The sequence below is a fragment of the Squalius cephalus genome (assembly GCF_949319135.1).
Source record: "Squalius cephalus genome assembly, chromosome: 10".
NCBI classification, from domain to species: domain Eukaryota; kingdom Metazoa; phylum Chordata; class Actinopteri; order Cypriniformes; family Leuciscidae; genus Squalius; species Squalius cephalus.
In genome coordinates, this window is record NC_137131.1 from 20,452,158 (window position 1) to 20,467,618 (window position 15,461).

Consider the following 15,461-nt stretch of genomic DNA (forward strand, 5'->3'; position numbering starts at 1 on the left):
GAAGTCCGCGGCCTTCGAAGGATGCAGCCTTCACATTGGGACAAAGCTATGATGTTTTATAGACAAAGTTTGGGAGGAGCACGTTCAAATAATCAATCCAATCAACTTGTAATCAAACAATTACCGTCTACCCTATCAGCATGAGAGGAAGCATATATGTATTCACTCTATCAACTCACCTAACATTCCTTTACAGTTTTCAGCATCCCTCCACTCACTCGCGGCTTGTTCTTCCACAGCCTGGAATACGGGGGAGCACTTTAGGTTCGGGCCGAATACCGAGCCTGGAGCCCTCTCCTCGGACAGCACGCCAAATATGCATTTATTCTATCTGACTTATTTGTAAGTGTGAACTCGTGAAATCTCAATTCTCCAGCGGCAGTCATCTTTTTTGTAAACGAATTCAACCCAAGCGCTCGTTGGTGACGTGGATGACCATTTAGTCCTTTTTTATTAAAAAATTTAACACATGACTTATATGTCATACTTATATGTGTGTTATTGCCACTCACTTCTTCAATGTCATGTCCATATATTTTTCTGATTCCAGAAAAAATCCACCATACTCTTCTAAATTAGGTGAAACCCACAACTTCTTTATCTTTCTTTATCTTCATCATTGGTAGTAATTTCACCCGCATAATATTTTCTGAGGAAATCAGCCTCTTTTACCGTAAGAATATCTGTATCTTTTGTAGTAATTTTTCCAATATTTAAGTGGATCTGTCACGGTTCATGAATTCACTGTTTTCTTCGTGTCTCGTGTATTTGTTGTTCTGTGTGTGTGGGTGTGTGTGAGTGGGCGTTACCGCTCGTTCCAGCTGATCAGCGCGCCAGCTGATCCACATTCCCCGCACCAGCTGCTGCCAATTCACTCACCTATAAGTTCTCATCGCACTCTCCTCTCTTTGTCAGATCGTTGTTTGGTGTCCTCAGTGTGTGTTCTTCGTGTGCCCGTCTGCAGTCCTGTTCCTAGTTCGAGTTCCTGTTCAGTGTCTTCGTGCTTTTCATCTCGTCTGGATGTTCACCTGCACTGGATCCACCGTCACTACTCTTCACCAGCACGCTGACCATCTTGTCCCTGCGCCACCAGCCCACCCGAGATTCTGTACTGTGATTGTGTCTTTTGACCAACTAATAAAGAGTTTACTTGCATCCTTGCTTCCGCTTGAGTATTATGACAGAAAGATCTGACCAACTGATGGAAGCAGCAAGCGGTCCCTCTTCTCCTCTGGAGGAATTCATCAAGTCCAGCATTTCACGGATGGATACCCAGGAGAGGAACATGAACAAGTCGGGTCGGGCTATTCAAGCTCTTGTGGCGCAGGTGTCCGAGCTCACCCAGCAATTACAACATCTGCGAGTTCCCACTGCTCCACCCACACCGCCCGCTCCCCCCGTACCACCAGAGAGCGTCTCCCAGTCAGAGCCCCGCCTACCTGTTCCCGAGCCATACAACGGTGAGCCAAACTATTGCAGAGCGGAGTTCCGGACTTTGGCGGCAGAGTGTCAGTGGAACGAGGAGGCGCAGTGGGATATGTTCCTGCATGGGCTGGCTGACCGCGTCCAGAGAGAGATTTATGCTATGGACTTACCCACTACACTCAGTGAGTTGATCGAACTGGCACTTCGTGTGGATTCCCGACTCTCCCGAGTCGAACGTCGGATGCTACCCGCTCGTGTTTATGGAGCGGCTGAGACTTTGCGAGCCAGCGGCGGGGACGCGGTCAGCCCTGTCTACGATCACGAGCCCATGCAGGTCGGGCGAGCTCGGCTTTCCCGGGAGGAGAAGGAAAGGCGGAGATCCCAGGGCCTTTGCCTTTACTGTGGCTCGGCAGGACATTTTGCTTATAACTGCCCGGTAAAAGGAGCAAGCCCGGCAGTAAATCTGAGGCTATTGTCGGGTGGGATCTCCGCTGAGAAGACCTCATCAACATCTACGCTCCTCTCGGTAAGACTAAGATGGTCAGCCCACACTCACGACTGTCGAGCACTACTGGACTCCAGGGCAGAGGGTAACTTCATGGACTACACATTTGCACTCAAGATTCAGGCTCCCCTTCTACCCCTCACCCGTACCATCGCAGTTCACGCTTTCAACGGCCAAGCTCTTCCCACCATTTCATTCACCACTGGACCCATCACACTCATCGTATCTGGCAACCACACTGAAACCACTTCCTTCTACATTCTGGACTCCCCCCTCGCACCCATTGTTTTAGGACACCCCTGGCTCATTGAACACAATCCCAAGACAGACTGGCAGCAGAAATCAGTGTTGGAGTGGAGCAGTAAATGTCATGAGTCCTGTCTTGTGTCTGCTTGTCCATCTGTTTCTGTTTCTGCGTTTCAGGAGGAAGCAGTGGATTTGTCAAACGTGCCCGTGGAATATCAAGACCTGAAGGAAGTGTTCAGTAAGTCTCGTGCTGCTTCTCTCCCTTCGCATCGTCCCTATGACTGTGCTATAGAGTTACTGCCAGGTACGTCTCCGCCTAAGGGCAAGTTATATTCACTTTCTGTCCCAGAAAGAGAGGCTATGGAGAAATATATTTCTGATTCTCTAGCAGCGGGGTTCATCCGTCCCTCCTCTTCTCCAGCGGGGGCGGGGTTCTTTTTTGTGGGGAAGAAGGACGGATCCCTGCGACCTTGTATTGACTACCGGGGGCTGAACAGCATCACGGTAAAGAATACTTATCCTTTGCCGCTGATGTCTTCAGCCTTCGAGAGGTTGCAGGGAGCGTCTATCTTCACTAAATTGGACTTACGTAATGCTTATCATTTGGTCCGCATCAGGAAGGGGGATGAATGGAAGACTGTTTTTAACACCCCCAGGGGGCACTTTGAATACTTGGTCATGCCCTTCGGCTTGTCCAACTCCCCAGCAGTCTTCCAGGCACTCGTCAACGACGTGCTGCGAGTTATGGTCGATCAGTTCATATATGTCTAGCTGGATGACATATTGATTTTTTCTTCTTCTCTCCAGGAGCACGTGCAGCACATTCGACGAGTGCTTCAGAGGCTGCTAGAGAATGGGCTTTTTGTCAAGGCGGAGAAATGCGCTTTTCATGCACAGTCTGTTCCTTTCTTAGGGTACATTGTGTCGTCTGAGGGAATGCGTATGGATCCTGAGAAGGTTAAGGCTGTGGTGGATTGGCCAAGTCCAGATTCCCGTAAGGCCCTACAGAGGTTTCTGGGGTTCACCAATTTCTACCGGCGGTTCATTCGCAATTTCAGCCAACTAGCCTCACCTCTGACCGCCTTGACCTCCCCCAGAACTACGTTCAGGTGGTCAGACGCAGCTGAGACTGCATTTGCCAAACTGAAAGGCCGCTTTGTTTCAGCCCCCATCTTAGTTACCCCTGATCCATTACGTCAGTTCGTGGTGGAGGTCGATGCGTCAGAGGTGGGGGTAGGTGCAGTGCTATCCCAACGTTCTCCTGCAGACGACAGAATGCATCCGTGCGCGTTTTTGTCTCACCGTTTGTCCCCTGCCGAACGTAATTATGATATTGGTAACAGAGAGTTGTTGGCAGTCAAGTTAGCATTGGAAGAATGGCGTCACTGGTTAGAAGGGTCGGGGTACCTTTTATCGTTTGGACCGATCATAAGAATCTGGAATACATTAGAACTGCTAAAAGATTGAACTCCAGGCAGGCTCGGTGGGCACTTTTTTTCGGACGCTTTGACTTTACTCTCTCGTACCGCCCGGGTTCCAAAAACATCAAACCCGATTCTTTATCGAGCATTTTTGACTGTTCCGATCGCCCGTCTACTCCCGAGTGCATTTTTTCGGAGACCCTAATTATCTCCACACTCACTTGGAAGGTCGAATCGAAGGTCAAGACGGCCTTACAAGGGGTAACTCCTCCGGTCGGTTGTCCACCGAACCGTTTATTTGTGCCAGAGAGATTACGGTCCGACGTTATTCAGTGGGGGCATTGTTCCAATGTGGCTCGTCATCCAGGAGTCAGTCGCACTACATCTTTAGTTAAGCAACGATTTTGGTGGCCACGTATGGCTCGCGACGTTCACAGTTTTGTTTTGGCTTGCTCAGTTTGTGCCACTGGTAAGACTTCCAATCGACCCCCAGATGGGCTCCTTCAACCGCTGCCGATCCCTTCGAGACCCTGGTCCCATATCGCACTAGATTTTGTCACCGCCCTCCCACCCTCTCAGGGTAACACGGTAGTTTTGACCGTGGTGGACCGGTTCTCGAAGGCGGTCCACTTCATTCCCTTGCCCAAATTGCCCTCAGCCAAGGAGACAGCGTTAACAGTCGTTAACCACGTCTTTCGGTTACATGGCCTCCCGACGGACGTGGTTTCCGACAGAGGACCCCAATTCGTGTCCAAATTTTGTCAAGAGTTTTGTAGATTACTGGGTGCGACTGTTAGTCTGTCCCAATTTTTCCTAGTCTGGAATCCGAAGTCGCGGTCCCCTCCGCTCACGCTTTCGTCCAGAGGTGTCATCGCACTTGGACTAGAGCCCGCGAGACTCTACTCCAAGTGGGAGCGTGCACCAAGGCCAAAGCCGATCGCCACCGGTCTAGGCCTCCCGTATACGTCGTTGGTCAAAAAGTGTGGCTTTCTACCAAGAACATTCCTCTCCGTTCCGTCTCTAATAAACTTGCTCCCAAATTTATCGGCCCGTTCACTGTCACCAAGATCATTAGCCCGGTGGCAGTCCGCCTCAAACTCCCTCCAGTGTACAGGAGGATTCATCCCGCCTTCCATGTTTCCAAAGTAAAACCTGTGTTTCGTTCTTGTATTAATCCGCCTGTCCCGGTTCCCCCCCCCGCCACGACTCGTAGAAGGGGAACCTACATATTCGGTTAATCGTATTCTGGACTCAAGGCGGGTTCCAGTACTTGGTGGACTGGGAAGGTTACGGTCCGGAGGAGAGAAGTTGGGTGCCTGCTAGAGACATCCTGGATCACTCCCTTATTGATGATTACAATCGACAGGTAAGGGAGTCTGGGGACGCCAGGAGGCGTTCCTAGGAGGGGGGGTACTGTCACGGTTCATGAATTCACTGTTTTCTTTGTGTCTCGTGTATTTGTTGTTTTGTGTGTGTGGGTGTGTGTGAGTGGGCGTTACCGCTCGTTCCAGCTGATCAGCGCGCCAGCTGATCCACATTCCCCGCACCAGCTGCTGCCAATTAACTCACCTATAAGTTCTCATCGCACTCTCCTCTCTTTGTCAGATCGTTGTTTGGTGTCCTCAGTGTGTGTTCTTCGTGTGCCCGTCTGCAGTCCTGTTCCTGGTTCGAGTTCCTGTTCAGTGTCTTCGTGCTTTTCGTCTCGTCTGGATGTTCACCTGCACTGGATCCACCGTCACTACTCTTCACCAGCACGCTGACCATCTTGTCCCTGCGCCACCAGCCCACCCGAGATTCTGTACTGTGATTGTGTCTTTTGACCAACTAATAAAGAGTTTACTTTAGAGCCCTGCACGGGCCTCAAATCTAGGCCCGAGCCCGGCCCTGGCCCGAGACGCTCAGGCCCTAGCCCGACCCGTGTCCGACAGCTCATCAGAATTATCAGCCCGAGTCCGACCCGAGCCCGTGTTTTTTTTGTTTGTTTTTTCACAGCGGTAGCCTGCCCTATTTGCAGCCATTAAAATATCCGTTTTGTTAGTTATGTTTCTTTTCTTTTCATTTCTTTATTAAGTTAATTTAGACAAATGTTTGGAGCATAAAAAAAAAAAAAAAAAAGACGACCAAGCAAGCCGAGCCAACAGCGAGTAAAACATATTTGATCAATTTAGCCTCTCAATCAACGCTAATACTTTACTTGGCTACAATAAAATCCATAGATATAAAACACTTCAAGCATATCACACAGACAGTTAGTTTAATGTTTATTTATTAAACCACAGTGAGTAAATTTTTTTGAAATACTGAGGCAGGCTCAGGCTGCTCGCAACAGCGCTCGCAAACGAAATTAGCAATAGTCAATCTAAACTAATTAAATGAAATAAATCAAAAACAAACTTGCAGGTTATCTTACCTCAAAAATGCACCACAGAACATGGCCATTCTTTTTTCCAGTAGTTTCCAACAGTTAAACGATAATAAAGTCCAATCAAACGAAAAACATCAGTAGTTTCCAACAGTTAAACGAAAATAAAGTCCAATCAAACGAAAAGTTAGAACAGTCTCTTACAGAGCATCGTGGAGAAAAAGAATAGCATCCACAGTGGAAGATTTTAACCCAGTCCTCTCTTCTATCACTCGCGATTTTTCTCTTAATATTCTCCATTATTTGCACATGAGGTGAATCGTTGGTTGCGCTGACGGGAAACCTTCAGTGTTTGTGCGTGCGTGCGTGCGTGCGACTGTCATGTCAATCATATGTCAGTGTAATGATAAGATTATGAAAGTTATGAGGTTATTAAATGTCTTTCTATGTTTGATTTTCTATCGTCGATGTCAACTTCTCATATTTTTTTAATTAATGTGTAAAAATATAAAAAGAAGGATAACCCAAAAAAGGCCCGAGGCCCGGCCCGCATGTGAACTATGACGTGAAAATTGGCCCGAAGCCCGGCCCTAGGGGCGTAAAAAAGTCGGGGCCCGTCGGGCTCGGGCTGAAATGCAGGGCTTTAGTTTACTTGCATCCTTGCTTCCGCTTGAGTATTATGACAGGATCTTAATGCCAATTTTTGTTTTTTTGTTTTGCCACCACTGTAACACTCCACTATATTATACAGCAGAGTATATACAAAAATAAATAGGAACGCCTGTTCCCGTTTCCTAGTCCACTTACAAGTCGGAGACAAAGGAATATTCAGCACGATCTGTTAATCAAACAATCCAAGTGGATTTACAAAACCCACACAAACGTACCCAAATCACATAAAACTTTACAAATGTTAGTGCTGGTGTGTGTGCATGAGCGTGTACGTAATGTCTTTTAGTCCAGCGTGTATAATGTCAAGTTCAGATCAGCCTCACCGGTAACAATGTCAAGTCCTTGAGCAGTATCAATGAAGTTTGTGACAAAGAAGTTTGTGACAACCAAGTGCTTCCAAGTCAATCAACAAATGGATAATCCACAATGAAAAGAGTTGAGTTGAAGAAAGTTGAGAACGCTCTCCCAACGACCGGTTCCTTTAATGGAAAACACATCGTCTTTTCCTGTTTACATGACAGGTCATCACATGACGCAAAGTCATGAGAAGTTATCGCGCGAACAGAAATCGAGGTCAAATACACAACAGTTAAGGCACATACAGCGTACTGAGGTAAGAAGATAAAGTAATTGCATAAAGTGACTAAACATACTTTGTTATTAGTCACTTATCTTATTTAAAAACTTCCCCTTATGTGGCCACGCTACACCACATTCACCTCAATAAGATCTGGTCCTTCCAAACTGACTTAAGTCAATGAAACTGATGCACTATTTATTTCCAGTCTTGCGCCATAAAGTAATGGCTCTTCATGAAGCCAATACAAGGATTTGGGATTATTTATCCTTTGGAGTTTAAAAAACTCCATACTTTAAAAAGGTTCCGATAAAAAAAAATGGAAATTTCACCAAAATTTCAAATTTCAATAAAAATAAGGATTTGTCCAAACTTAGACCTGCAACAGTTTTACAGATAAAGTTCTGACGTCCCACCCGCAGGCCATTGGATGTTTAACAGGTTTAACTTCTTGAAACACAAAACTCCAAAAAAAAAAAAAGTAAACGTTACATATCTTTGGAAAGCTGAGATTCTTGTGATTCGAACGATGTAAACCATTTTAGGATACAATCAACACTGCTGGTACAATCGTTGTCTTTGTCAGACCACCTGCACACATGTTTTGTATCGTTATTTGCTCAAATTTCAGTTTCAAGAATTGCAAAAAAACAAACAAAAAAAAACTATAATGTGTTTATGCTTCAGTTACTATATGCCAGCAATTATTGACAGTGAATCTGGATAAGGAATAGAATAGCTCTAAGTTTAACCTTTCATTAGAGCCCAAAATTATGACTGTACAGTAAAGCATTCAAGAATAGCAGCACACTAGGCATTAAAGTCGGCATGAAACGGAAGTTGAGATTGTAATTTTTTCCTTGTTTTGACGTATATCCGAGTGAAACGGCTTCTGAAATTAGAAAAAAATGTAGGGCGGGGCTTGATTTCGTCCTTCGGGAATTGATTGGATCGTTGGAGGTTGGGCGTTGCAAACAAAATGGAGGCAGATTTGAATGCCAGTTTACATTCAGTTGTGGAGGATTTCTCTCCACCGGACTCCCCACCGTTACCCTCCCATGAAGGATTTTTTATTTTATTTTATTATTCCCGCGAACCAAGATGAGTCAAGTCAAGTTATCAGTCTTATTAGACATTCTCTGTTATCAGTCAAGTTCACCCTCGAGAGCATCTCGATAGCCGCACCCTCATCGGCTCTGGCCGCACCCTTTCGCCATGGCACGTGACCGAAAGAGAAGAGAGGTCGTTTCGAGGGGGGAGGGAAGGGTAGGCTTTAATATTTGATTAAAGATTATATGGGTACATGAATTGCACAGTGCACAGATAAATCATTTATAATAAACACTACAATATTACATATAAAAAGAAGATTTGTCAAATTTGATTTCATGCCGACTTTAAGAGGATGATGTCATGTCACACATAACAATGTGTCTGTGGTTACAAAGTGTCATTTGGAGTCTCCAAGTGGCCTTTTTTTGGGAAGCGCCTAGACATAAACTTAGATAAACATGTGTAAAACACTCATTATCTAAGGTATTGTTATCAACTTTTAAATTGGGCTTGGTAAGGCTTCATGCCATAATAATCCCACCGTGTTTCCAGCTAATACCTCGCAGCTATAGTTATCTGCAGGCATCTGTTTACAAAAAAAAAAAAAAAAAAAATGTAGGTGGAAATCCCCCCCCCCCCCCCCCCCTTTTTTTAGTGTGTTCAAAGTTCTATTACTCAATACCAGTAAGACTTACAGTCATTCTGATTATCATCAGATCATTCTGTTTAGGAACAAACCTCAAAGTGTCCCCTTTCATAAGAGACCAAAATGCTTTTTTAGGCGTTTTAGGGCAAATTTTACAGGAATTCTAAGGGCACTTGCATTGGTCTACAACTTACAGACTCTGGGCCTGTCAAGGCATTCGACTGACCTTAAACGTTTAAATGTGGTTGAAATAATGTCAGTTTATGGAAAAACATTAATTCAACGTCAAAACAACGTTGAACACCAAATGGTTGAAATGGTGTTGTTAACTCACAATGGATTCAACATAGAAATATAAATAAAATTTGAGTTGTACGTCAAATCAACATTATTTTTACAACCATGACTTTTAAACATTTTGTTGAAATATATCAGTAGAAAATAACGTTGTTCCAACATCCAAACAATGCTGATCAATTAACTGTTGAAAAAGTGTTGATGCATGAATAATGATACAACGTTGAAAAATCAACTCTGAATTAAACGTTTGTTAAGTAACATTAATTCAACGTCAAAACAACGTTGAACACTAAATGGTTGAAGTGTTGTAAACTCACTACGGATTCAACATAGAAATAAAAATAAATTTTTGAGATGTACGTCAAATCAACATTATTTTTTACAACCATGACTTTTAAACATTTTGTTGAAATATATCAGTAGAAAAATAACGTTCCAACATCCAAACAATGCTGATCAATTAACTGTTGAAAAAGTGTTGATACATGAATAATGATACAACGTTGAAAGATCAACTCTGAATTAAACGTTTGTTGAGTCGTGATAAAAGCGCTTTCTAACGTTACATCTTAAAAAAAAAAAAAAAAAAAAAAAAAAATTTATTGCATAACACATTTGTTACAATTTGCCGAAAAAAGAAATTGATCTTGTAATACATCATTTAGATACAATTCATGTTTTCATAAGGAATAAAAAAATAAAAATAAATACACATCAGCCAATAGAGAATTGAGACGCTTTCTACATCTCCTGGCGTACTTTGAGAGCAACTCCAGTCTGATTAGAGCCCGTCTTGGCACTTCCTATTAGCCCCATTGTATCGATCTTGGTTGCAGTTCCATTAGAATTCCACTGGAGGTGATCGCGGGCGAGTGCAGACTGAATGGGAGTCTATGGGGCTATACGGCTAAATGTGTCTCTTTCACCTGATTGCCTTTGAGAAATCTCAGATTTTATTGTAGGTTTTGCAAGTTCAACATGGGTTATAGGTAAAAGTTGAATGAACGAGTACATATTTCTTTTCGATTTCTTACAGGTTGAGTTGTTGTTGCCCATAACACGCTAGCATTCTGCTAATGACGTCAGCATTCTGACGTCATTGACATTTTAAAAGACTTTTTAAACCAAATAAGTGACTCTAAAAAATCTAACACCCAGCAATGTGTAATTTCTTTGCATCTCCTTTCGAATACAACATTCAAATTACTAGACAAAAAATTATATCCTGAGAAAAGTGGATTTTGAGGGTTTTTCGCCATAGACCTCCATTCATTCTGCACTCGCCTGCGAGCGCCCCCGCATGGACAGAGACGTGTTACTGCAGCCAGTCCAGAAACCGGAAGTAATAGAGAGTGCCAATTCTCTTCCTATTAGACATTCTCTGGTCTGATTGATCATTTTGGAATATCGTTCAATACAAGAGCTTGATTGGAGGACGGCGGTTGTCCATCACACAACTGTGATTCTATTGGCTCTGACGGTTCCAGACAACACCCGATTGCGCATGCGGGAAGTGGGTCTGTGTCGTCATCGTCAGGCAGATTCTGACCTCGACCTGGACCGGTTCGGAATGAATTTGGGGGTAACAGCTCAAACGGTAAGTCACATTTTATAACTAGAAAATTCCTAAATAAATGTTGTGTGTGCCTGACTCTGTCACATATATTAATACGTATTGTGTTAATTAATATTGTGTGTATGGGAAGAGACTAGTTTATTAACCGCGAACCGCCGTTGTGTGCTAGCTAACCGCCAACCGCCAACCGCCGTTCTCTCTGTGTGTGTGTGTGTGTGTGTGTGTGTACGTGCGTGCGTGCGTGCAGACTAGTTTAACCGCGAACCGTCGTTGTGTGCTAGGGAGTGTGTGTGCTAGTGTTAGGGATGTCTCTGTTGGTCGAACGCGGCACATTGACACACTTTCCATCCACAAACTTTAAAAATAAGGTTGAGATTTCACATTATTCTTCCTTCTCTTTTCCAGAGATTTGGAAGAACACGACTTGAAAGTCTCCTTCAATGGTGAGTTGTCCCCATAACTTACCTAACCCAACCATCTATTTGAATCTGAAAGTAATTTAACCCTTAAAACAAAAATCATTTACATTTTTAATTTACATTTACATTTAAATACAAGTTGATGTGGAAGATATTATTTAAAAAATGATGAGGACAGCCCTCATTTGATTGATTGTTTTTATGACTTATTTTCAAATTAAATGATTTTCTTTATAAAAATATTTAGTTTTTATATTTTACACTCCCAGATGTATCACAAAAAATGGAGACGACAAAATGCAAAATTGAATGAGAATTGAATGTGAAATCTCAACCTTATTTTTAAAGTTTGTGGATGGAAAGTGTGTCAATGTGCTGTGTTTGATCAACTAGAACAAAATAAAAAAATTGCTCCACTGGCAAATTTTTCTATTTATTTTGTGAAAATTTGCATGAAACAAGTGAAAATTGTCTAAACACAAGTTACTTTTTAGTGTATGAGATTATTTTGATTAGAAAATAGACATTTGACTAGAAATATCATAAATATTCTTGGTAAAATTTTGAGTTTTTGCAGTGCATTTTTATTGGGCAAATGAAAAAACTTGGATTTTGTGGTGTAGAGCGTACTCAATACATTATAAAAATAATAATCAATCGCTTCTTTTTTTGGCTAGAATTCCAGAAGAGAGTTCTTCAGCTCCTTGTCGAAATCAAGGATAAAATTCATGTTGCCACCTCATCTGCTGGAACAAGTTATGAAGTGAAGCCGGCAAACACTGAAGAAGAGCTTGAAGCTTTAGAGAATCGCTTGGAGGACAAGAATGAGGGAGCAGAACTGGTAAGTTTTAAATAATTAATCTTGTAAAGTGTTGGCAAAGTTTCATTATGACAATTGGCTTGTTCACTTTGGTGACCACTACAAACTCCTCGTCCTCATCATGTGCCTGCTTTGTGGAGGTCTGGACTCTACTGACCACTTTTTCTGGTTATATTTTTAATTTCTTGTTTCTTGTTCTTTTCAGAATGAACATATGAAGACGTTGGGAGGCGTTGATGCTGCAGACCATGTGAACAAGTCAATGGCTGCTGCGTAAGTAACTTTGTTCCTTTTTTGCATTAGTTTACAGTGATGTTCCCTGTCATATACTGTCATGCACTCCCCCCACACACCCACTTACTCACTCTCTGCTACATTTTCATAATGAACTTGATTGCAATATAATATTCTAATATAAATCTGTTTTACCATGGCAGAACTATGACAAATAAAATGATGGCCATAATGAGCCTCAGAGGAAGAAGTGGGAAGGTTGCCTTCATGAAGACCCGTCTCTACAAGATAATCTGTGGTGAGTTTGCTTTAACATAGTAGTTTTGTAACAGTGTTTTAAAATAATTGAATATAGTAAGCAGAATAATAATTCATAAGAAATGAAGAAATCATTTTAGTTGGAGGACTCTACAGAGCATGCTCTAATATTATATATAGTACTCCATTCTGGGCTCTAGACTAACTTCTCTACCGGCAGCACTGGTTACTACCAACTGCCTTTTGTTGCTTGCCCAAGCACATGATTATCAATGACCTTGCACATTGATAAATACTAATTTATATACTTGAAACATTGGCAATTCCACAAAAGTTGATATTTGCAAAATATTTTAATTTGAGAGGTTAATGTTTGCTAATACTGATCTGTTTTTCCCCCCCTCATCAGACGCTGTCTTGAGCTTATTTGATACAACTACAACAAAAGCAGACGAATACATGGTCAAATACTTGAAATATGCACCAGAGAGGATAGGTGGCGGTGGCAGAAAGAAGTAACAAAAAGGGAAGATTTAACCAGTCGTGTTCAATGTTGCCCAATGTTTGGGCCGTTTTTCTAAAGGTTAAAGTTCGACACGTGTAAAATGATGTTGTGTGAAATGTTGGCACACTTGCAGCCATGCAATAAAGCATGTTTCTTACGTCAGTGAAATGTCTTTATTAATCTTCTTCCTGGTCTTGCTTTGACCAATTGGCTTCTTCCTAGCTGACTGTGCGTGTCCACAAACTTAGTGTTTATGTATCCATTTCAAGGTGTTTAGTGTTATTGTTGAACACATCAATACTTTAGTGAAAACAGTTTAACAAAATAAACTATGTTGAAAAGCAGGACTTTATAGTGACGTTGAAATTTCAACGTTGATTGGATTTGCAAAATCTAAACCAAAATCAATATTGATTCAATGTTGGCGTATTCACCTATGTTGAGAAACGTGACATTGGAATGACGTTGCTATTTCAACGTTGATTAGATTTGCAAAATCTGAACTAAAATCAATATTGATTCAACGTTGGCAAATTCACCTACGTTGAGAAACGTTACGTTGGAATGACGTTGCTATTTCAACGTTGATTAGATTTGCAAAATCTAAACAAAATCCAACGGTTATCCAACACTGACACCTGACGTTGATTCAACGCTGACTCTACGTTAAAATGCCAGCTGGGAAATTGTACTTGAAAGGTCCAGCTTTGTAAGTCCTTGTCCAACTTCTTTTGGTAAATATAAGATGTAATGGACCACCACGTGAATTTTATTCCAGAACAAGTCTATCAACATCGATTGGATCTTAGCCAGAAAGAGTGGTGGCGGGTCAGCACAAGTCAGCCGTTGCCAAAGAGATGAAGCATCGGGTTTTAATAATAAGGGTTCGACCCCTATAAGGCAATATTTGATTAATCCACTTCTGTTTATCAAAACGGCCCTTTATTTTCTCAACCATCCCTTCCCAATACAGTAATTAAAATGACTCTTCTCCTAAATAAACTCCTAAATATTTTCTTTTTTCCATGTCAGACCAACTGGGAGTTTGAGAGTCACTGTTATCAACTCCCATTAAAACAGCTTTACTTTTTAACCAATTCACTTTTGCAGCTGAAATCATTTCAAAATCTTCCAAAGTTTTCATCAAAATGTTCACATCATTTTGCTCTTTTACAATTACAATAACATCATCAGCATAAGCTGGAAGACTGGAAGAACTAGAAGAGAGGGCAAATGAGGTGTGTTCTGGCGGATTGTTGGCGCATTGCTATTTTGAGGAAACAGAAATAGACTGTGCCATTGACCAACTCAAACCTGGTCTAAAGTCAATGGGCAATAATTTTTTTATTTTTTTATTTAATGAGCGCGTTAGTAATGTGCGCCTATAGGCTCCACAACGTGCGTACACTCTGCTTATTTAACACACAGGGAAGCACAGCAGCACACAAACATGCCACATATTTAAAATAAAAGGATTATAATGTAAAAGATTATTATTGTGTACATAAAGATATGGTGGAATCCGGCTTGTCCCGTAGATGGTCTGTTGCGCTCACTTTTAACTCACGCACGAGCAGTTCCGTTTGCGCTCTGGAGACGGCTTCGGTCTTTCCACTATCAAATTCCGTCATGTAAATAGTGAATCTGCCATGGCACGAGCGCAACTTATTTAAAGGGAATTGGTTTAACGCACGTAAATCCCAAAACACACCCATTACTCATTATGAGAATAGGGACAACCCTTTTAGACCATGCGCCTGCTGCGCCGACTATTTTTCCCGTCGTTAAACTAGCAAAAGTGGATTCGTACACGCCCTAAGTGAACGTGCGCCGTGCGCTTTAGACCCTGTGCTTAGATCGTTAAAATAGGGCCCATAGTATTATACATGTTTGGTATCATTTGAAATATCTCAGTGCGACTGGTACAAATGTGTCTTTCCCAAAGAAGTAAACCAAAAGGTAATAAAGTTCTTAAGAGTTTAAAGGTGTGAACTCTGAATGCAGATTCCCATTGTTAGCAAATGTTTCCATGTGAAAGAAGTTTCTGTCTATATAAAGAAATGCAACAAGAGGTTCCCCTTACGAAAAAGAAGTATACTTTAAGTTCATTTTATGAAGTATACTTAAGTAATGTTCAAGTATATTTTTAAGTATACGTTATCTAGTAAGTATACTAATATCAATGTGTACTTGTAGTAAACTTGTAAGTGTACTATTTCAATACTGCTTGGGACTAAATTGCCCATATTTTAGAATATAAAAGTATATGTTTAAGTGTACTATAAGTGTAACAGTAGTAAACTTTAAGTACACTACTAGGTTTCTCATTAGTAATGCATTTGTACTAGGGAGGAGAGTAAGAATTGCTCTCCGACCACTTAGTGGTAAAAAAACAAAAAAACAAAGAAGAGCAGAGAAGTACACTTCAAAGAAGATGTGATT

At 41.9% G+C, this 15,461-nt stretch overlaps 1 long non-coding RNA gene across 1 annotated transcript in view; it reads left to right on the top strand.

The window, feature by feature from the left end:
- Positions 1-2,413: 2,413 nt before the first annotated feature.
- Positions 2,414-15,461, top strand: part of LOC307165541 — a 187,716-nt gene continuing 174,668 nt past the window's right edge. Inside the window, exon 1 of the long non-coding RNA XR_013822496.1 lies at positions 2,414-2,480. This is a non-coding gene — a long non-coding RNA (uncharacterized lncRNA). The remainder of the gene's footprint in view (positions 2,481-15,461) is intronic.